This window comes from Corvus brachyrhynchos, unplaced genomic scaffold (genome assembly GCF_000691975.1).
Source record: "Corvus brachyrhynchos isolate BGI_N302 unplaced genomic scaffold, ASM69197v1 scaffold22, whole genome shotgun sequence".
NCBI classification, from domain to species: Eukaryota; Metazoa; Chordata; class Aves; order Passeriformes; family Corvidae; genus Corvus; species Corvus brachyrhynchos.
The window spans coordinates 733,782-756,139 of NW_008238355.1; the positions used below are offsets into that span (position 1 = coordinate 733,782).

General features: G+C 37.1%; 1 protein-coding gene across 3 annotated transcripts in view; it reads right to left on the bottom strand.

The window, feature by feature from the left end:
- The window catches only part of LINGO2 (leucine rich repeat and Ig domain containing 2), a 327,338-nt gene that overhangs the window by 300,555 nt on the left and 4,425 nt on the right, over positions 1 to 22,358 (bottom strand). The window contains exon 1 of one of the 3 annotated variants that reach the window (XM_017735451.1): positions 17,325 to 17,570. The exons of the other annotated variants lie outside the window; for them this stretch is intronic. The gene's annotated coding sequence lies outside the window, so the exon portion shown is untranslated. Of the gene's footprint in view, positions 1 to 17,324; positions 17,571 to 22,358 lie in introns of those variants that run through there. 3 annotated transcript variants of the gene reach the window in all.

A 22,358-nucleotide genomic window follows, 5' to 3' on the forward strand; every position in this document is an offset into this window, starting at 1 on the left:
TTCTGCTTTCCCTGTTTCTTTTCCATGCTGAGTAATTTTAACCATTCGTGGTAGAAACCATTAATTTTTAATTCACCTTTCTCCAATTCCCCCTCCATGTTTCTTGGTGTGGTGACTCCATAATTCTGTCCTAGACTGCAATGGTGAACACCATTATTTTGTTTCCTGTCTCAGATGAATGACGTTGTTCTCCTAGAAGCCTTTCTGCAGGGATTGGCTGTTTTACTCAGCTATGTTTCCAGTAATCTTGAGTCATGTATGCCAAAACTGTATCTTAAGTGTCTGGTTTTGTGCACTGAGAGATTGATATTGAGGTAGGAGGAACTGTATTCTAAACCATTACAACAAACCTCATATTCTTAGGCAGTCCTGCAGAAAGTGATCTGGGGTCCTGGTTGATGACAAGCTGAGCATGAGTCAGCAGTGCCCTGGCAGCCAGGAGGGCCACCCGTGTCCTGGGGTGCAGTATCACCAGCCAGGCAAGGGAGGGGATTGTCCTGCTCTGCTCTGCACTGGGGCAGCCTCACCTCGAGTGCTGGGGGCAGTTTTGGATGCCACAATATAAGAAAGACATAAAGCCATTACAGAGTGTCCAAATGAGGGCATTGAAGATTGGGAATGGCCTTGAGGTGAAGCCATATGAGGAACAGCTGAGGTCACTTGATCTGTTCAGCCTGAAGGAGACTGAGGGGAGACTTCATCACAGTTACAACTTCCTTATGATAGGAAGAGGAAAGGCAGGCACTGATCTCTTCACTCTGGTGACAGTGACAGGACTTGAGGAAATGGCATGAAGCTGAGTCAGGGGAGGTTTACATTAGATATCAGGGAAAGGATCCTCACCCAGAGGGTGTTTGGGCACTGGAGCAGGCTCCCCAGGGCAGTGGTCACAATACCAAGCCTGCAAGAGCTCAGGAAGTGTTTGGACAATGCTCTGAGGCACATGGTGTGATTCTTGGGGATGTCCTGTGCAGGATGAAGAGTTGTACTTCATGATCCTGGTAGTTCTCTATCAACTCATATTCTGTGATTCTATGATAATATGGCTTTTGTAGCAGTGCAGGTCGCTGCAGCTACTCTTTCTCCTGAGGAGAACTCAGACAACCAGCTGTGGTGGTTAGCAACCCAAGTTTAGCACGGAACTCGCAGTCATGGTGAGAACCCATGACTCCCTTGTTTTGTCTTTTGCATGTTTTCCCCTGATTGGTTAATATTTTGTCTCTTGTTTTATGTATGAGGTTATGTATATTCATTTTTTCGTCTTTAATATGTATTAGTTCTAGAAAGTTCTTTGTTCCTCAACGCCCCATTGGATCCTTCCCTGGGTCCCTCCTATGTGTTGTTCCCATTGGTTTCCTTCCTGTCAATCCCACCTGCTTGTCGCTATCCCATTGGCTGAGATCCCTTTCCCCACCTATTCTGTACCCAGTATAAGATCCCTGGACCCTCCCCCCAATTGGCCTCTTCTTGTCCCTGTCTTTTCCCCGGAATAAATCTGTGTGGAACACATAGGGAGAGTCCCCTCTCTTTACTTCTTTGCCTTCGCCTGCGTGCCTGCCTCGCAGGGACAGGAAGGTACAGCCCCATTTGGGTGAGGAGCTCTAACCCTTTTTCACTGAGTGCTGCCTTCCAGAGGGGTTTTAGCGTTGACCTCCGGGCTTCTTTGTGTCGGCACGTGAGGGGTAAGACCCCCTCCTGCCAGCTCCCAGTGGCTGCAAACCCCTCCAGCCTTTGTCATCAGATAATTTTCCTTTTCTCTGTAAAACTGGAATTAGCTATTGAAAATTCCTGAAAAAGGGCTAACATTGAATAAAATCCAAGATCAGTAGAAGTGTGCAGATGAAAAGGTTATGTTACCAAAAAGAGGGCATGGGGTGGTAACCTTAGTTGTAACAATTTTTTCACCTATTATGTGATTAGGATTGGTGCTATCTCCCCCAGAGTACTGTGTGCAGCTCTGGACCCCAGAATTTAATAAGCACATGGAGGTACTCAAATGCATCTAGGGGAGGTCAACAAAGCTGGAGAAAGGGCTGAATGGGATGTCCTGTGAGGAGCAGCTGAGGGGTGCTGTGCTGTGAGGGTGGTGAGGCACTGGCACAGGTTGCCCAGAGAAATTGTGGATGTCCCGTCCCCAGAAGTTTTCAAGACCAGGCTGAATGAGGCTTTGAGAAATCTGGTCTAGTGGAAGGTGTCCCTTCACAGGGCAGGGGAGGTTGGAACTAGATACGGTGTTTAAGGTCCCTTCCAATGATTCTACAATGCAATAATTCTCTTTCACAAAAAATAAGGAATCCCAATCTTTGTTTGGGAAGAGTAGTAATGAAAAAAGAGTAGTCTCAGGTAGCTGTGTTTTTTTTTCACAGATTCTTACCCATTTCACTTCACTCCTCTATGTCTGAGACAGCAGAGCTGCTGAGCCTCACTGTGCTCTTGGAGAACAGAATTGCATGGCTCCTCTGAGCAAGTGCAAAGAAGGATTATTTAATTCTTGCTTTTCTGAACATCTCTTTTGAGGATACGATACTTATGACTTTTTAAGATAGGCAGAGACATTTCCAATTCTCAGCTCTGGAATATGACTTTTTCTGAACAACTCGATAGAAAGGTATAGGTAAGGAAATGAAGCTATTGCCAATGAGATGGAAAAGGGACCAGCCATTAGTAAGGCATAATCAAAGTCAGTAATGCAAACCATCCAATACTGCCAGGCTTAGTAGCAACATCATTTGAGTGTCAGATAACAGCACTTTCCTTTGAATACTTTAAGCCATTTTTGCACATTTTAGAGCAGAACAATCCAATATATATTATCATCTTACTTCTACAGATTGTGCACTCAGATACAGTTTCTTCCCTGACAGATGGATGGCAATTTGGTGAGGATAAAGTTTATTTCATGGGCTGGATGCTAGCAAGACTTGTTGACTCTGATACCCTTCATCTAAAAGGACAGAGGTCTACTGGCACATTTAAATCCAACTGCCACAGTGTTTATTATCTCTCCTGTTACCCGTCCACATTCCTGGAGGCACAAGAAGAGATGGGAAAGATAATTCTTCGGTTTCACACTAAGTTGAGTGTAATGATCAGAAAACAGACAATGTGCAGCTCCTTCAAAAGTTACCAGGAAGATTCATTGGGAAAGAAAATGCAGTAACTGTGAGATATTTTTTCATTCTATTGAAAGCAGTTTTGGTAACCAGTTTGTATCCTGTTTGTTGTGTTATTAATTAGGGACAGACTTGGGTTCCTGGAGTCAGCCTTCAATGTAGGGATGTGTCATGCTGCCTAGAGCTTCATAGTAGTGGCAAAGTGATGTATTTCCTGTTAAGCTGGTCTTTCCATTTTTTCTCCTGATTCAGTTTCCTTTGATACTCTTCTACAAGTAGAGCCACAGAGAGAAAGAGGACTGCTCTGAAAGGCAGCTCTGGGGGTTTCTGGACCAACCACATGCACTGAGGAGTATTTTATCAGCAGCTCTTCCATGGCACTCCCATGCAAACAGGGAAACATGGCTCACACAAATCCCCTGGGGCTCATTCTTCCTCCATTTTCCCCAGAGACAAGGCTGTGCTGCAACACAGGTGACACTTCTAGCCCAGGGTGCTGGGAAAAACTGCACCAAGGTGACTGACTACTGTTCCTAGGAGACTGGAGGCTAAATGGTGTTTCACAACTTGAGGAAAGTTACACAGAAAGGAAAGAAGTCAGTGACTGATACTCAAAAGAAGAAAAAAAAAAAAAAAGAAAAAAGAGGGAAAAGCAAAACCCAAGAAAAGTGTATATATCCTTGTATACATACATGCAGCTTTAATTGATCTTCTTCTGAGAAGTGCACTCCATGTATGTTTTCCACATGTCCTGTGTTGACCAGCCTATGAAGCAGGACACCTAACTTTATATGTAAACGGGAAACCACCAGTCTTGCCCTGATTTAACCTTACTGGTAAATTTCAGTTTTCCCAGAGCTGTATATGATGTTTTATGATATCACTGATATCAAGAATCCAGCAAGCAGATCTTCCCAGTCATGCTCTTTGTGTGAACTGAGAGGAAACACCTTGGGAATTTCTTGTAAACCAAAACTCACAAATACTTGTGTTGTCCTCTAGATCAGTGTAAGGTAACACAGGAAGGGTGCAGGCCCTAAGATCATGAAGTGTATTTTTTTTCTTTTTCTTTTCAATGGTGTCCTATTTTGTAGTATTATTTACAATAAAATAAAATATTAAAACTTACGTGGGCAAATGATGTCATTATTAAAGTTTATTCTTATGTTAAACAATTTATGTAATGTCTATTTTTAGTGTAAATTTTAATTACAGCAATTTTCCATCAGTAACTAACTGAACTTGTTAGAGAAACAAGGATAAATACACTAGACACTTTTATTGTTAATATACTGTGTACTTGTTTTTGAGACAGAAGATAAATTGATGTTACTTTTGGTTTACTTTTTCTTTTTTTATGTTTTCTCTTTGCCTTTTCCTTTTAGATATATTTCAGGTCTATATTTATATCCACTTCATTTACAAGTGAACTCAAGAAGTAATAAAGCACTGTTTCTCTGCATGGTATGGTGACAACCTAAAAGCTAAACAAAGAAAAGCTTGTCGCCTAAAGAATATGAGGCTTTTTAACAAAATTGCTGAATATATTGGTACTGTTAACAGACTTTACATAACAAAGAGTTATGAAAAAATTCTCTGATACCTATTTCTTCCTTTTAAAGTTTCAAACCAAAGACAATTCAGCCATGAAAAGATTCATGGCTGCATAGATGTAACTGCTTGTGTTCTAGTGGTGTTGAGTGGCTGTCAGGAGGGAGCAGGTAACAGTGAACAGCAGTTGTTCAAATCTTAAGAACAAGATGTCAGTTTTAATACACTGGCCAAAGTTCTTTAAGGATATAGGTATATCTGTGTCAGGATGTTGGAAAAAATAACTTCCTTTTGTTGAGCAGCAACACTGATAACTCTCCTTGCCATTCTCACTTGTGTATAAACAGCATTAGGTGGTCCTTGACCCAAGTTCGCTGATCTTCAACTTGACTGAGTCAACTTGGAGCTAACCCTTAGCCAATCCTGAAGAAACTCATACAGGCCCTGATGGCCTCAGATCAAAGTTATGAACAAACAGAGCTCTTTCTGGTTTCACTGAAATCTAAAACATGAGATGGTGAAATTTACATGAAATGAAATAGATTGAATATTTTAATTAAACCCTTTGGGAACTTCAACAAAACTTCACAGAGCTTTGCAAGTAAAGACACAGAATATAAATAAGGGATGTTCGAGCTACTGTGCTCAGAAAAAAAACGTGAATTGCCCATTCCCATCAAGGATATTCAGGGTAGATAGATAGTTCAAGTCTATTTATATTGTGCAAGAGAACCTGCATGTATCTGCATATACAAACCTGATTTTAATAGCGGTATTTACAGATCATGCAAGTGACCTTATGCCATGCATGTGATGTGATTGAGTCCAGTATGGCATCTGTGTGGTACAATTTGATGAATAGAGCGAACTAACACTTATGAAACCATCTATTTAACTCCAAAGATATCTAACACACTGCGAAAATATCTTTCAAACTCGTAAATGAAACTTTTACCATTTTATGGGTATTGCCAAGGACTGCCTGCATAATCCAAAAGCACAGAAAAATGATAATCATCTGCCAGCAGTAGATGAGGCGCTTCCTACATCTTCCATGTTGAGGTAAAAAAAGTACGCAAAGTTTTCATAGGACATTTTGTATCCTGGTATAGAGAATAGGCAATACAAATCAGTATTCTTTACTGATATTCACTGTGTGAGACAGTGGTGGTAGATGGTGCTTCATTTATGTCTGGGAAGAAGTAGTGGGAGATCATTAAGTAGCCTACTCAATGGTGAAGCACACTGCTGCTTTTCAAACTTCCTGACTAATGTCCACTCACAGGTTCCCAAAGAAGAGTGAATTGATGGGGAGTAATAGCACAGCAAACACATCCTTGCACTCCTAGATTTCAACTTAATGGTCATTTGCTTTAGCCATTACAACTTTTCCCACTGTAACAAAAGTGAATTAGCAATTTACTAAAATATTTTGATTCTTGCCTTGTCCTTTTTGTCTTTAACCTAGGGTGCTGCCAACTGAAACAAAATACTTGGAATTTTTGGTGTTTAATTTTCTTTCTTTCCCCCCAAAAGACACAAATTTAAGAAGGCATGTTTTTGATGTTACTGCATATTCTTGCATACTTCACACTGCAATTCCCAAAGGAATAGGTCTCCAGCCATTTCATTTGTATCTCCTGTCTTTCTGGGACTTTTGAATTGTTCTCTTAAGAGCTATATCAAGAAGGAAAATAAAAAGTTTTCACAATGCATTTCAAACAATGACACTCAGAAGATTACTGACAGTAAGTTACAGTGTAATAGCAGTGCATCTTTTTGTTAAAACTAAGGATCTGGTCATGATAAAAAAGGAAGGAAGAAAGGGGAAAAAAGCACATGGTGGTTACTTGGCCTCACAACAAATATATAGGCTGAGGTGTAAAAAATCCTGAGGTGTTTGCAAGGAAAAATATGCTGCAACTTTAACCTGACTTCATAACTTGAATAATATTTTGTGTATTTATAATTTTAAAATATAAGGTGGTTTTACTGACTTTGCTTTGCATACCTCTGATTAAGATACATATTTTGCGTGGTAACAGAGAAAGAAATACAAGAAAACAAAGGTGCACCTCTTCTAACCCTGAAAATTTCAAATATTTGATAGGTAGAAAATGGACTCTGAAGAGATTTTATGAAGTAAAAATGAGAAATTTATCTGTATTTCTCTTTAATGTTTTATTAAAACAGGAGAACCATAAGTGAAATAGGTTACAGAGGGTTACCTTAGTGTCTGCTGCATGCTTGTTCTATGTCACACACAGCAGAAGTGAGGTGATGAGGTGTTACTACAGTCTAAACAGAGCACAACAATGTCTGTCAGGCATAAGAAAGAGAGTACCATGTCACCAAAACCCACTATACTTTACTTATACATATCATTTTTAATACAGCTAGGCCTTTACAAGTTACTGCTTTACCTCACCTATAGTAAGGAGTCAAATTTTCCTACTCACAACTTGATGATACTGACATATTTCAAGTAAGTTTTCTTAAGAACTTACTATCTAGAGCTTTCTAATGAATCTCAGACTTGGTCTGGTCAGCAAAGAGGAAGGATTATCCATTTCCAGCTTTTTGTGCTTTATGAAGTAATACCTATTTCCAGCATTTTGGTGTTCTGCTGTTAATAATGGCACTGCCCCGTAAATACTTGCCTCCTGTATGAGAATAGTAATCCAAAATCTGCGTATCATGAGGTTCAGGGAAGAAAACTTCATATGTTTTTCCAGTTATAACATTGCTGAGGCCTAAACTTGTGTTACAGGAAGGCTGGAAATAGACCTCAACGCAACTGAGGTGAGTCAAAGGAATTTCCCTTTGGATTACTGGTATGGGTGAAAGTTTAAGAAAGCTTATCCTAGTCCTAGATGCTCATTTGTGGAACTTCAGTGCTATTCAGACACTGAAATTAGGAGACAGCCACTGTCTTTCAATGTGTAAAGACTCACTCCTATTCGTAATGAATACATTGATATTACTATTGCCTACAATGGAAACAGGAGCTGGGTTTCAAAGAAGAAAACTTTTACATTAGTTTGCCTTAAGTACTCTGTAGAAAGGTCTATTTTGCTGACCTAAATTGAATGTCCAAAAAAAAGAAGGAGCAATACTAAAGAAAAACTTTGAATTATATATGAAAGAGAATAGAAAAAAGAATGAAAGACTACAAAAATAGAAACTAAAATTTAGTGAGAAAAGGAAAATTTTAAGAATTAAAGATTGATGCAATCCAAATCAACCACACCTCATTTTGTCTGGTCCAAAGTCTATTTGAAAGAGAGACAACAAAACACTGGATACCTGAATAACATTAAAGTAAAAGTTGTAATTAAACTGTGTGACACAAATCCATCAAAATCTGACTATTGGAACATTTATAGAAAGTATGTGAGAGCTATAATGGTATTAGATACCTGGTTTACCTTTGTTGAACTAGTCCTGTAATGAAAATAATGTTCAATATATTTAGTAACAGGCATTTACATATAAGATTTTTTTTTTTGATGATTGCATTATCTCAAATTAAGTATCCAGAGGTTTCTTTACAATACTAGAGGTAAAAAGTATGATACTAGAGGTAAAATTTTATTTACATGGAAATGAAGATTTTTTTTTCTTCCTGAATTAAGCCAGTTGTGTGCTGGACTTAAAACCTGCAAAACAAAATAAGAAAAGGTAATCCCTGCCTCTCCAGTTTACTATTGCTGTCCTTAAGCATTGTTAAAACAATTTCATTTGGGAATTAATCCCAGAAACCATGTAAGTTTCCTACCAACCAAGAAACTGAAGTCCACTGAATTTGGTACCATGATGTCTGAACCATTTTGTAAAGCTGACATGCAAAATTTTGGTCTTGCTCAGCAGTGCACTTAGTTTTCTTTCTCTTTCATTTATTTTGAATTAACAAATTAACCATACTATATCATGAGGAAAATAAAAAAATAGAATGAGACAATTCCTTTAATAAGATCTTAACCATGTTCAATTAAAAACACACAAAACCAAGAAGGAACATCACAGTGCTTTGGGAGTTAGCAGTAGTGTTGTATATAGTGCTTAAAGTGTAGTAGCTGAGAACTACTTACACTTTTTGACATGAACCTTGAATATAACCCAGTCTGTCAGTTAATCCATCCAATCTTTTTCCTTTTAATATGAATTGACTTCTCCTGCTACATAACTTCCGAATCTCACCTCATCCCATCAAAAGGAAAGAGGGAGGTTTTAAGGAAGCAACAGCAAAATTATCTTTTGTTCTCAGATGATGAATAATTAGTATCAGGACACTAATTATATTAGATTGTGTTCTATTCTTTTGTACTAGCTTATCTCGTTCTAGTCCACTGTACAGAGCAAAAACCTGTTAATGTCAAGAGATTATTTTCTTTAACTGTAACAAGGCTAAGGGAGTTATTTGGTTCATATTTAGTGACAGCTACTGAACACAGCTATAGAGGAGATGTTAAAGACTTATATCTTCTGCAGGTCTAATAGCCATTGTTGTTTTTCATTGTATTTAGTATTTTACGCATTTTTCATAACAGTAAACTCAGTAAGCAGTACAGCAGTCAGACCTGTGAGTCTATTTTAATGAAGGAACATCCTGTTCCATTCTGAACAATTAGAGTAAATTTGTGCTTTCCATTTATGTCTCTATCATAGCATTTCACAGTCAGACTGTGAGATAGGGAGGAGCTGTCTTCTGTAGAGTGTGGAAACAGACTGGAAAAGAAAATGGAAAACAAATAAATAAAACAAGTCAATGTTCCTTCCATCCTGTTTCAGTTAAGATAGAATTAGTTTTCCTGCACAGCAGGTACAGTGCTGTGTTTTGGGTTTAGGATGAGAATAATGTTGATAACACACTGTTGGTTCAGTTGCTGAGCAGTGCCTACACTAAGTCAAGAACTTTAAGCTTCTCATGGTGCCCTGCTGGAAATGGGGTTGGCAGTGCACAAGAAGCTGGGAGGGAACACACCAGGAGAGCTGACTCCAACTGGCCATGTATCACCATGCTCAGCACATAAACTACACAGAAAGCTGGCCAGGAGCTGCTGCTCGGGAAGGGGCTGGTCATCAGCTGGTTGGTGGTGAACAGTTGGTTTTTATTTGCATCACTTCTTTTTCTTGGGCTTTATTTTTCTCTCTTTTTGTTACTTTCCCTTTCACATTTTGGGTTATCATTTTTGTCATTATTATTTTTATTATTATTATTAATAATAAATTATTATTATTAAGCTGTTTATTTTCAATCCGGGGTTTCTCACTTATACCCTTTGGATTCTCTTCCCCCATCCAACTGGAGGGAAGTAAGAAACTGGGTGGTTAATTGTTGGCTGGAGTGAAATTATGATACGCCTATCTAAGTTTCTTCTGAAGTCTTGCTGCAACTGAAAACCTACTTCATTTATTTCTATGATCCTTTAGGAATCTTAATTTTCTGTTATGCATACAGAAATGTTGTACCTACATAAAAAGGAATGGTGAAATGAAAAAATATACCAAGCCTTTGAAAACCTTTTACATGAGAAATACCAGTTTTTCAGCAAGGAATTTCTACAATTTCTCCTGAATGTGTTTGGGGGAGATGATTTTTGTTAAAAAAACAAATTATATTTTTCCAAGTAGCTTGATCTGGCATGAAACAGTCTTAAGAAATGCTCTAACAAGAATTAAAATGGGATGTCAATAGTCAATACAGTATCTTGTTCCCTGTTGCATTGCTGTTCACTTGGAAGTGCAAGGTCTAACACTGAGTTATTTTTTGTGTTTTGTATCAATGATAGCCTTTATCTGCTGTTTCCCACCTATGAACTTTATCACATTTTTTTATTTAAGCTCAGTAGAGCATCAAATGGACTGATGGCTCCGGCTCACACTGTCAGCAAGTTCAGCTGAAAGCATTACATGGCCTTCCAAATGTTAGTCAGCTAAGTACCCTTTCTCAGGCTGTATATAGAGAGTGTGTTTTGTTCACAGCATTGCTACTAATAACGGATTATCTTATTCATATATCTGCTTCCCCTTAGGATGCTATAGAGAGACAGGACAATTGACTTTGTTAATATGAAATTTTATTTTTAGTGTGCAAAATCCTATTAAATTTATTTATACAGCAGGAGTACTAACAAAAGAAGAGTCAGAGAACCAATTTTACGTCGTTTATATCTAAATATCAATGAGTTTTACTGCCTTGTGGGAAGCTGGTCATTAATTAAATAAAAATATTCCATAAAAAAATTCCTTAGGCTGAAGTGTATAATTGATTCTACTTTGCCTCTCTTAACCTCAAGAGACTTACAAGTAAGAGAACTAAAAGTCTTCAAATATGTTCTACGTTACTTTTACCTTTCTGGTTTTTTATAATTTGTAAGCTGTTTTTCCAAAAAAAGGGTCCACTAGCAGCTGCTTACAACCATTTGAACTGGGTGGGTCATTTGTGTTCAGTTATCACATGCATAATTTGCAAATAATTGCCAATAATTTAGAACAGTATGATTCATGTACTGGGAATTAAAAGAAAAAAAAACCCAAGGAAACTAAAATATTTGAGTTTACAATTGGTTTTTATATTTATGAATCTCTTATTAAGAAAGGCTTCTGTGTTGTACATGATCTATGTCTAATACTGTGTCACAAATCTGTGCAACCAAAACCAGCAAGACATTTCATAACCAAATGTTTTTACAAAAAAATAACCATTCATTAAAAATGCAGGTAGTTTCTGTTTACTCAAATGTCTTGACGTTTGTTTCAAGGAAAGGGGGCTTCCTAGGAAATGAATAATGTAATTTTTAAAAAAAAAATTATTGGTATTTTAAAAAACCAAAATTGACCTGAATTAATTTATAATTGCTTCTGTTAGAATAAGGAAGTCTCATAAAACATTGGTAAGAGCTCTGCTCCAAAATGCACATAAAACCAATTTGTTCTTTTTTCCTTTTTAAAGGTAGTATTCATCCTGTCTTCATTTGAAAGAAATTATGAAAGAGAATACAGAGGATGAAAAAGAATATGTCCTGTCTTACATCTCCCACAATTTACATTAAGAGCAGCATAGAGTATAAAGGAAGAATGTAATTTTTTCTAGAAATTTGCTCTTAAAAAAACAGAATCACAAAAGCCAGCAATGCTTGTAAAGCAGAAATACTTTTGCCATTATTAATGATTCCAGCTGTAAACAAAAGCAGATATGAGTCTTTAATTAGAGGTCTTGCACCAACTCATTAAAAAAGCAGTAACTTGCAACCCTAAGGTTCCATACACCCACTGTGTTTGCAAGATGACAGAGCAGCTATCAACAACTAAAATTCTGTCCCTACAGGAATACATTTTCCAAGGAAATACTCACTGTCCTAAAGCAAGCGCTGTGGTATGTGACACTGGCAGCTTAGGTCAGCTGTGTCTGCACCTGTAAAGACATACTACACTTTGCTTTATTCAGGGGAGCTAATGCCTACAGGTGTTTTCTTCTGTAATTGAAGAACACAACAAGATAATCAAGATCCATGGAGCAGCTTCATAGGAGAGAACACCATCAATGAGATATTGTTTTAATCTTTGGTAACTCATATGTTATGCAGCTGTTACTGTGTGTGTTATAGGAGTTTGCTAGATATGTATTTGGTAACTGCAATACTCTTGTCTCAAAATTCTGACCTCAGTCAAGGGTTTTTCTTAGCTTTTTTCATATTCAGTTGCACAAAATAATGGAAAACAAGCTAGTAGCTTAGACCTAAGTAATTTCAGAATAAGTTAAGACAAGCCATATAATTTTCTATTCCCTTATTATGCAAATTGCATTTAAATTTCTGAATAAAGAATGGGAAAAAAACCTCTGTCAAAAGAAGTAAACCTAAAATAAATTCTGACATAATAATAAGTAATTAATAAGAAGATAAAAAAAGAATCCTGGGAATGACTGACAAGTCAGCCTCCTCTCCATGCCTTGTAAGGTTCAGATTCTCCTGGAAGCCGTGTTGAAGCGTATGGGATACTGGGAGGTGACACAATCAATGTGACTTCGCAGTCAAATCATGCCTTCATAATCCATCCAGTGGCTTTCTGGGATGGAATGACTGAACAGTGGACAAGAAGAGAACTACAAGTGTCATTTACATATAAGGCCTTTGATATGGTCCTCCAAAACATTCTGGACACTAAATGGGACAGATATGGGATGGATGGATGGATGGATGGATGGATGGATGGATGGATGGTTGATTGCGTGAGGAATTGTGTGGATGGCCATACCCAAAAATTTTTATAGTTAGTGTCTCAATGTCCAAGTGGAAACAAGTGATGAGTAATGTTCCTCAAGGGTCTATACTGTCAACTACGCCATTAACATCTTTCTCAGTGACATAGTGGGATCAAGCACACCCTCAGCAAGTTTGCAGATTACATAAATGGGATTTGATGTTGCAAAGGGATGCCATCCACAGGCAGGTTTTATAGGCGCCTGTGCAAATCTCATGAAGTTCAACAAGGGCAAATGAAAAGTTCTACACCTGGGTCAGGGTAACCCCCAGTATCAGTATGGGCTGGAGGATGAAGGGACTGGGAGCAGCCCTGCCAAGAAGGAATTGGGGGTGCTGGTGGGTGAAAACCTGGACATGACCTGGCCATGGGCACTCACAGCCTGGAAAGCCAAACGTGTCCTGGGCTGCATCCAAAGCAGCGTGGGCAGCAGGGGAGGGAGGGGATTCTGCCCCTCTGCTCTGCCCTGGTGAGACCCCACCTGGAACACTGCATCCAGCTCTGGGGTCCCAGCACAGGAAGGACAGGGACCTGTTGGAGCAAGCCCAGAAGGGGACCATGTAGATGATCCTCCGTGATCCATGAATCACCAGAAGGCTGGAACTTCTTCCCTATGAAGGAAGATTGAGAAAACTAAGTTTGTTTGGTCTAGAGAAAAGAGGACTCAAGGAGGCCTCATTGCAGCCTTCCAATATTTAAAAATGAGTTTGTATGAAAGACAGAGGCATTTTTTCTAAGTTCCTTAGGGAGAGGAAAAGGGACAAGAGTTTTAAATTGAAAGAGATCTTAGTGTATTTGAGCAGATTTAGTATAAGGAAGATATTTTTTACATGAGAGTGGTAAACATTGGCACAGGTTGTGGGGCTTTGATCTAGTGAAAGATGTCCCTGATCATGGCAGATGGGTTGGACTATATGATCTTGCAAATTGGATCCCTTCCAAAACAAAACAGTCTTTGGTTCAGCTTTCTGTGTAGAAGATATCTTCCCAGAAGACAATTACCTTGTTCAGCTATATAAACAGAGAGCTGAATTAGAGTTTGTGAGTACTTTTTTCAGCAGTGTAAAAAATAATCTCAGAAAATTTGTTTCAATTCATTTCATTAAAAAAAGGTAAAAATTTAAAAATTCTTCCTGTCTTAACCATTATGGTCTAGTAAATTTCTTCTTATTAGAGAGGAAATAGAAAAAAAGTCCTGAATGTAAAAGTCAATTGTACCAACCTGTTAGTAACAACCAGAACTATTTCATGGGCAAACATCACTGAATACAGATAATCACATTACAAACCTGAATATACAAGTAAAATCAGATCCCCAAAGTTTTCAGACTAAAATTGTATCTGAAAGATAAGTCTCTGTGCCCTAAGCTACACTTCATTTATTAGCAAGACAGTCTAAAATGATGCTTTGCAAAGTGACAGGAAATGGCTGAAATCCTCCCTCCTCTTGACCCCCTTAGGGAAGCAGCCACCTTGGCTGCCATACAGAGTTACTGAAATTGCACAACAGTGCTGCAAAGAAATCACTTGTGCTTGCATGCACAGACATGAGCTCCTCAGGCCAAAACACCCTTCTACACCTCTGCCCTGGCTCTCAGACGTGCTCCTGCTTATTGAGCTGCTCAGTTTTTGAACAGAGGTACCGTGCACCCTATAAGGCTGCTGAAACAGCTAAATATTTCAGTGTTGCAAATCCACTTATTCAGACCTCTCTGCCTGAGAGATTGTACACTGGTTGTTGAAGCAAAGATCCTGCTCCATTTCACTTTCCTGATATGTTCTTCAGCCTAGTTACAAATTGTACTTAATAAATTCCAGGAATAATCAGTTCCATAAATTTTCCCTTCTGTGCAAATATTCCCTTTTGAGCTCCCAGGACATTTCTTCCAGGACATTTCTTTGCTTGTCCCTATTTTTCTGAGTGGAAGTGCTTATATATTCCTATTGACACTATTTTTACAAATCAAGGTCTCCCACATTCCCTCAAATGTCTTTTTGTCAAGTGAAAGAGATGCAATCTTCATATGGAAGCCCAGTATATCTGATCAGTTTATAGCAACTACTTTCTTTTTAAAATTAGTAACCAGAATTCGATGTATACTTCAATTTTGAAGTGTCATAATTACTATTTTTTTTACTATTTTTTCTTACTGCTTTTTTTAACACATATTGATAACAATAAAGAAAACCTTAGAAAGAGAACATAATAATTCTTCCTTTGCAAGACTGATAGGAGCTAAGAGGTGTTTTTATCCAAGCTAACTAATACATGTTAATTACCACAAGAAAAAGACAAACAGGAGAAAGTTGATTTTATCCGACTGTGAAAAAAATTTGCTCACACAAAGGAACAGTACTTGGGAATTATGGTCCTATTTCTAATTAAAAAAAATTTTCAATGATACAGATGTTTTATGAACTCATTTCTGGTTTGCCAGATGGTTCCATCAGGTACAAATTAAATAATGTGAAAAAAAATTGTAATATGAGTCTTCTTTTCAACTATGCATTTTGTTTGCTGTGTTTACAGGCTCTTGCTGGTTTTTTTGTGGAACTAAATATGCCCAAAAGAAAGCATTTTTTTATAGATTAATTTTTTAACTATGATCTATTTAGTTTGGCTTAAACCAAGTACTTGTTGAACAATTCTTTCTGTCAGAACACTTTAAAAGCTTTCACTTTGAGACTTTTATTGTTAACTTTTACTTTTGTGCTGTCATAAAAAGAATTAATGTGACACCTCCAGGATGGTTTTATGGTGGGGAAGTTATTGTATAATTAATTTAGCTAATACTAGTCAGGAAAGAATGAATTCATGTTGTCTAAAAAGAGACTTTTTCTCCAAAATTGGTATTTCAAAGTTCTTCGTCAATGTCTGCCTTACTTATGCTGTCTGCACAGCACTTAAGACAACAAGAGAAAAAAAAAGAAAAAGAAGAAAAGGAAAAACCAAAGAACAGTGTTTAAGGTCTGTCTACATAATTGGTCCTGTCTGCAGATTTTGTGAGACTTCTTGAACATAAAAAAAGGTATCACATAATCTACAGTGGTAACTATTTAAACTGCAGGTGTGGCAATGCTGTTATGGTATTCCTGAATATTTAAACAAAATAATGCATTAATGAAGGATGAAGACCAAAGAAGAAACACTTTCTATTATTACCTGAGAGAAGAAGGGAAGTAAAATCCCTTCAAAGAGAACAATTCATCCTTTGTACCACTTCCAGAACTGCCTTATGGAGTTCAACAGAGGCTTGTTAGTTAGCCAGAAATGTCTGTGAAGAAAACCTAACTAAAGACTTACCTCAAAATACTTTCCGATTTTCTTGTATTTTTGGAAAGTCTCTTTTAAATGCTTTTGTTTACCATTTAGATAAATAAATGCCAGAAAATTCTATTGCAGTAAATACGCTTTAAAAAGTGTGTCTCAGGGATAGAGGAATAGTTGGAAAATATACAAAACAAGGGGTGGGGTGTTTTCCCTCTGAGGATTGTCATTTCAAAACATAATAATATTTTTAATCATTTTTCATATAGGCAGCAATTATAGTTTATACAGGAGTATAAGGACTAAAACTCTGAAGGACATTATATCCTGAGTGTTGTTTCCCATCACCAAATAAGGCACAGTTAGAAGACTCATGAAAGCCCTACACTTGCCGAGTCCTCTGTGTCCTTCAAAGGCTACAAAAATGTAAAGCCTTTACCTTTCAGAGTCTTGATTTCAACTGAAAATAAAGCTCATATTCATGGGATGCAATCATATAACCAGATGCATTTTACCAAACAAAACTACCCAGATAATTTTCTGTTGTCTTTTTTTTTTACATTATTTTTTATGCACTTGAGATCTGAGAACCATCTCAAAAGGAAGGATAAATTATTTAAAAACATAAAATATATTCAAAAGTACAATGTGCTTACTTTGAAAGACCTCAGTAAGAGAGTGTTTTCAAAGGCAAAATTATCCAAGTACTTTCCAGCAGTATTAATTCAAAATTCATTGTTCTGCTAAATATGTATTTCAGAAATCACAAAATTTTCCTTCTTATTCCAGTAAATTTTTTTTTATTGGGTATACTGAAAATATCCCAATGCTAATTTGAGAGTGGAGATAAAAATTCCAGCATTTTAACTGGAAATATATCATTAGAAGATGGGGTAAGATAAGTATGGTACTTTATTGAAGGAGGACAATAGGCAGGACACTAGGCACTGTAGTAAAGAGAGAACCTATACTAATGCCAGCTTAACTATGTATGTGGGTTTTCCTCTGAAGTATTCAGCTTTTTCCTTTATGCAGCAGCCTCCAGAAAAAGACAGCATTTTGGAAACAAAACCTTAATCTGGTATAAAAGGAAGAATTCTTCGTCTGATCAGTGAAATTGCACTTACGATTTTCCTTGTCAGTCTTTGGCCGTCGTTTTTTGGAACTGGTGCTCACATTTGGCTGTCACTCATTTGCTTACAGGTACAAATCCATCCTTCCACGTGTATCTCCAAGGGGAATTGGACAGGAGTACAAGTGCAAGGCAATGCCATCCCTCCAGACCCCAACAGGGCAGACACAGCTCTATGACAAAGTCCTTCAGGGGACTTCAACTTTGTTCACAGCTGCTTTGAAATTAAGCTGGCCCATTCATTGCTGAAGACAGAAAAAAACAATGCCTTAGAGCTTGCAGTACCCAATGCTGGTCTCAGTCACTCTCAAAGAAATCTGAGTTATGTTCATGGTTTCACATAATCCTGGAGTGACAGTGTTGAAATTCTTGTTATTTGCGTAACTGAAGGGAAAGAAATGAAAGACAGAATGTGACAGCCTTCACAGCATCCCTCTATCTGACAGACATACAGACTGCTATCTGAAATTGTCTGTTCACTGAGGGAAAAATGAATTTAAGGTAAAAACTGAAATTCAAACAGCAGGGGAACATCCCAGAACCTGGTCAGTTCATAAAGGAAGAAAAACCTTTTCTGACTACCAAAAACTGTGTTTTATTTAGTGATCTAAATTTGTTTAGAATCCCACTGCCACCGTAAATCTTCTACCCTTCAATTACTATTTTACTTAAACTGAGTGATCTGCCTATTTAGTGACCCAGAAAATGTGTCTTTCTCCATAGGACACAGTTCTGGTAACCATTATCCATCTACCTGCTGCTACACACAAAATATAAATTTTGCTAACAACAGCAACAGCAACAATTTTATTTTGTTTCTGCACATTGCATATCATCTTCATAAAATGAATTCCCATAAAAATGCTCAGCAGAGCTGAGCAGCTCTATAATATGGTTAAATGAAGCTAGAATATTACCGCATTACGTAATTTACATTTTAAAAAGTATAAGCTCTTCACACTCAGAGTATGGAGTAGCCTTCACAGCTGTACAGTTTAAATAATGTGAAGGAATTTTGCATAGTTAGAATCAGAATCCTAATGCAAATGGATCAGGTGCATTAATCAGAATGGTTTCCACCCAAAGTTCAAAAGAATTTTTTTCCTCTGAGAGATTTACTTTTCTCTTCAGGTTCATCAACCCGTCATCTTGGTCAATTTTGCCAAAATTGGCTCACACTGGAACCCCACAGGCATTTCTTTTATACAACAACTTAATTCCACATTTCCTCTACATCCTTTCTATCTATTACCCCCACTTTGAAAATTCTGATTGCTTTCACCTTCACTGACATAGTTTTAGGATGCTATGAAGCTTTTATAGTCCCTGCATATAGATGTGTTAAAAGTATTTTTTTCCCCCCAGGATTATCCAAGCATAAAAGATATGATTTCACTACCTTCTGGGGTTTTAATTATTTGATTTTATTTCTTTTTTCCGTTCTGCATCATGTTACCATTGCATTGCACAAATGCATGATTTTTCACACGGGCACATAGTGATAGGACAAGGGGTCCTGAAAGAAGGAAGGTTTGATTTTAAGATGAAATCCTTTACTGTGAGGGTGGTAAAACAGTGGAAAAGGTTGCCTTGAGAAGTTGTGGATGCCTCATTAATGGAATTGTTCAAGGTCAGGTTGGATGTAGTTTTGAGTGACCTGATCTAGTAAATGGCATCCCTGCTCATAGCTGAGGGTTTAGAACTAGAGGGTCTTTAAAGTCCTTTCCAATCAAAACCATTCTATGATTCTACGATGATTTTCTGATTATAGTGTATGTTACAGGTCCAGTTCTATTTCAAACACCATGGATTCCGTGAAAATTTTTGATTAAAGTTATGAATGCCACAGTTCTGTTTTTATTAAAAGCAGCCCTGCTTAACAAGGAGTCAATTGTCCAGTTATGAAGAGCTACTTTCCATTAAGGGGTGGCTCAAGAAAAAGTGGGACACTGTAAATAGCACAAACCTGGATGCAATCAGCTGTGACATTTTAAGATGCAATGAGGAAAGTCCATCATTAAAAATAAATCCTTCCTGAAAATAAGAGGGGTTTTCAAAATAAAGGGGTCAAAGGAACCAAAAAAAAATTAGGCAGTGCATAAGATAAGCACAGTTTTAGAAGTGCCTGACCATACCAGTAACTTCATTGACTCAGTATGTCAGTACTACCCAGAAGTCTGATGGTGACAAGATTGAGTCACCTGATTTGCCTTAACTTAGGATTCTGAAAGAAAACATTCAGTGCAAACACCATAATTATTAGAAACAGAGCACCAAATATTTGGAAAGTATGCTGTGAACTGTAAGGAAACACATAGGCATAAAATGTTTACATAATTTTTAACTGTGTGTTCTCAATTTACTTCAGTATATACTGTTGTAAGTCTACTAGGATTTTTGGATGAAAATGAATGGGTTTGGTGCATTTAATTTGTTTGATTTTGGTTTTGGTGGGATTTTATTTGGTTTGGGGTTTTTTTGGTTAGTTGGTTGGTTTTTTGTGGGTTTTGTTTTTTGTTTTGGTATGGGTTGGTTTTTTTTACTTTTTTAAGGTTTAAGTAGCTGTCAGCTTTCTATATTGTAAATACTGATATTTAAAGTAGGGATAATATAGCTGTCACTTTTTTTTCCTCCCTCTTCATAACATTTGTTAAATAATTACTGATTTGATAGCACAGTGTAGGCGATCCTAATATTTCGTGACTGAAATTAATAGATGTATTTTTGGTTCCTGGATACCATGTGAAGGATGCTACTACATGCAATAAGCTTCTCCTGAATTTTAATATCTGGTATTGATTTAAGTAGAACAAAATTAAAGAATATGTCATAGGAACAAAAAAATCATAATCATCTTCCCTTTGAAAACATTCAGATGAATAAATGGGACAACTTCTATAAACTTTTTCATGAAAAATATTTCAAAATATTTCTTCACTAAGCTTCAATACAGAGTGAGCAGAATTTCCAAAACAGGTTTAAGGATTATCACAATTTCTTGTAAATTAATATAACTTCAGCAATAACATGATTTGGATTGGCTTAGGATATGACCTTTAATTTTCATGACAAATTTGACCTTAATGAGAATGGCAAATTTTTACATACGCATGAATACTGCAGAAATAGCCTTCTTTGTCCCATAAGGATGAGTCTTTGGTTCTGAAAAGCATCACTGTTGTTGTAATGATAAAATCATAGAAAGACTTCAGTTGGAAGGGTCCTTAAAGATCATCCCATTCTAAACCCCCAGTGTCCAAAGGAAAACTAAAATAACACAGTTCTTGGTTTACTCCCCTTTCTCTATTCACTCCATCTTCTAAATGAACCTTTATGTCCAACTGAGGCACTGATCTTCTTGTTTCTAACAAAACATCAAGGAAATGAAATGGTGACTGCTTTCTACTTAATGTATATGACTATTTTTAGAGTGAATACATTTAAATAAATGGTATGAGATCTCTTCTTTTCTTGGAATCTTTAAGTTAAAACTGTTCTGATTTTGCGCAAATGTTTCCAAATTGTTTTTCCCCATTAGAGTGACAAATTTTGTAAAGAAATTATTACCCACAGATTTCAAATGTGTACTCACATTTGCACAGGCAGAAATAGCTTTACATGTGAAAAAAAAGAATTTTGCACAGATTTCTTCTGCATAGTGAGTAGACTGAGTTCAAATAATGGCCTTCAAGTAGTGTCAGTATGCTCCAGATACAGAACACCAGATTCAGCACAGGAACTCCTCCTAAGTAAATTAACAAATGCAAGAGTAATCTTGACAAAATCTTGATGATCCTCTCAGAAATTTGAAGATACTCTTTTTCTTAGTCTTGTATTTATATATAAAGAAAGGACGATGATGCTTCTTAGCTCCATATTTTCATTAAAATTCTTATATTTTACTGAGCTGATACCTTTTTTACTCACCTTCATCCTTCATGCTTTAAAGCGTAAATTTAAGAATGTGATGACATTAGAATTTTCTGTTCTAGTAATATTGACAACACTTCCAAAGGACTACTGCAGAAAATACCAATTTCTACATTATGAATACCTTTATCTTCTTTTCCATGTTCCAGAGAGGCCAAGAACTGTGCTATGTGGCCTGTTTCCTCGAATGCTTTCTCAAGACATGTCACTTTGCATTACTTGAAAGGGTTCTATTGACCTACAGTTGTTCTCATTCACACGTCTGGGTCACCTGTTCTTCCTTGCACATTCAAGGACTTTTTAAGAGATTTGAGGCAAGGCTTTCCTAGGGACCTAGCAGAGCTCCTCACCATCTCTCACTTGACTGTAGCTTTTCAGCGTCCTGTAATTCTTGGACTTTCAGGCCTGAGGTCTCATCTTATTAAACATCTCCTGTCTGGCAAAACGTCCTTTGCACGTGAGTAAAATGAGGTAGAAGGCAGTGGCCTTCATGATTACACTTAAAGGTGTAGTGAGTCTGAGAACAATTTTCTAGTCTAAGGATGATTTAATTCATAGTGATGCAGTAAAAATGGATGAAATAAAGCTCTGAAATTTGTTTTACAATATTGAGATAATGTTAATGCCAAAAGCTTCTATACAATCCCTAGTGGTACTGAAAAAAATATACCAGAAGTCACAGCTACATTAAAAATAGAGATTATGTAAAAGAATATAAGGTGTCAAACTGTGATCAGCTGTATATCAGCAGGTTGCTGTTGCATAACAGATTTTTTTTTTAATTGCAGAATCATAGAATTGCCTAGGTTGGAAGGGACATTAAAGATTATTGAGGTTATGGTTTGGCTTTTGCCAGTCAGGGACTGAAGACCACCTTTTGGGCATGCAAATTCTTCTTCCAACATCAAAATAAACCAACACATTCAGTTCAGTTTTGGAGAGCTGCATATATTATCATGCAAAACTCTCCTTTTACCTTTTGCTTTAGCTCTTGCATTGACAGTAATAGTGTACAAAGTTATTGCTTTTTTTCCTGCTCATATACTTTCTGATTAATGAAATGCAACACAGTAGTTTACTATGATGAACTCTCATTTCA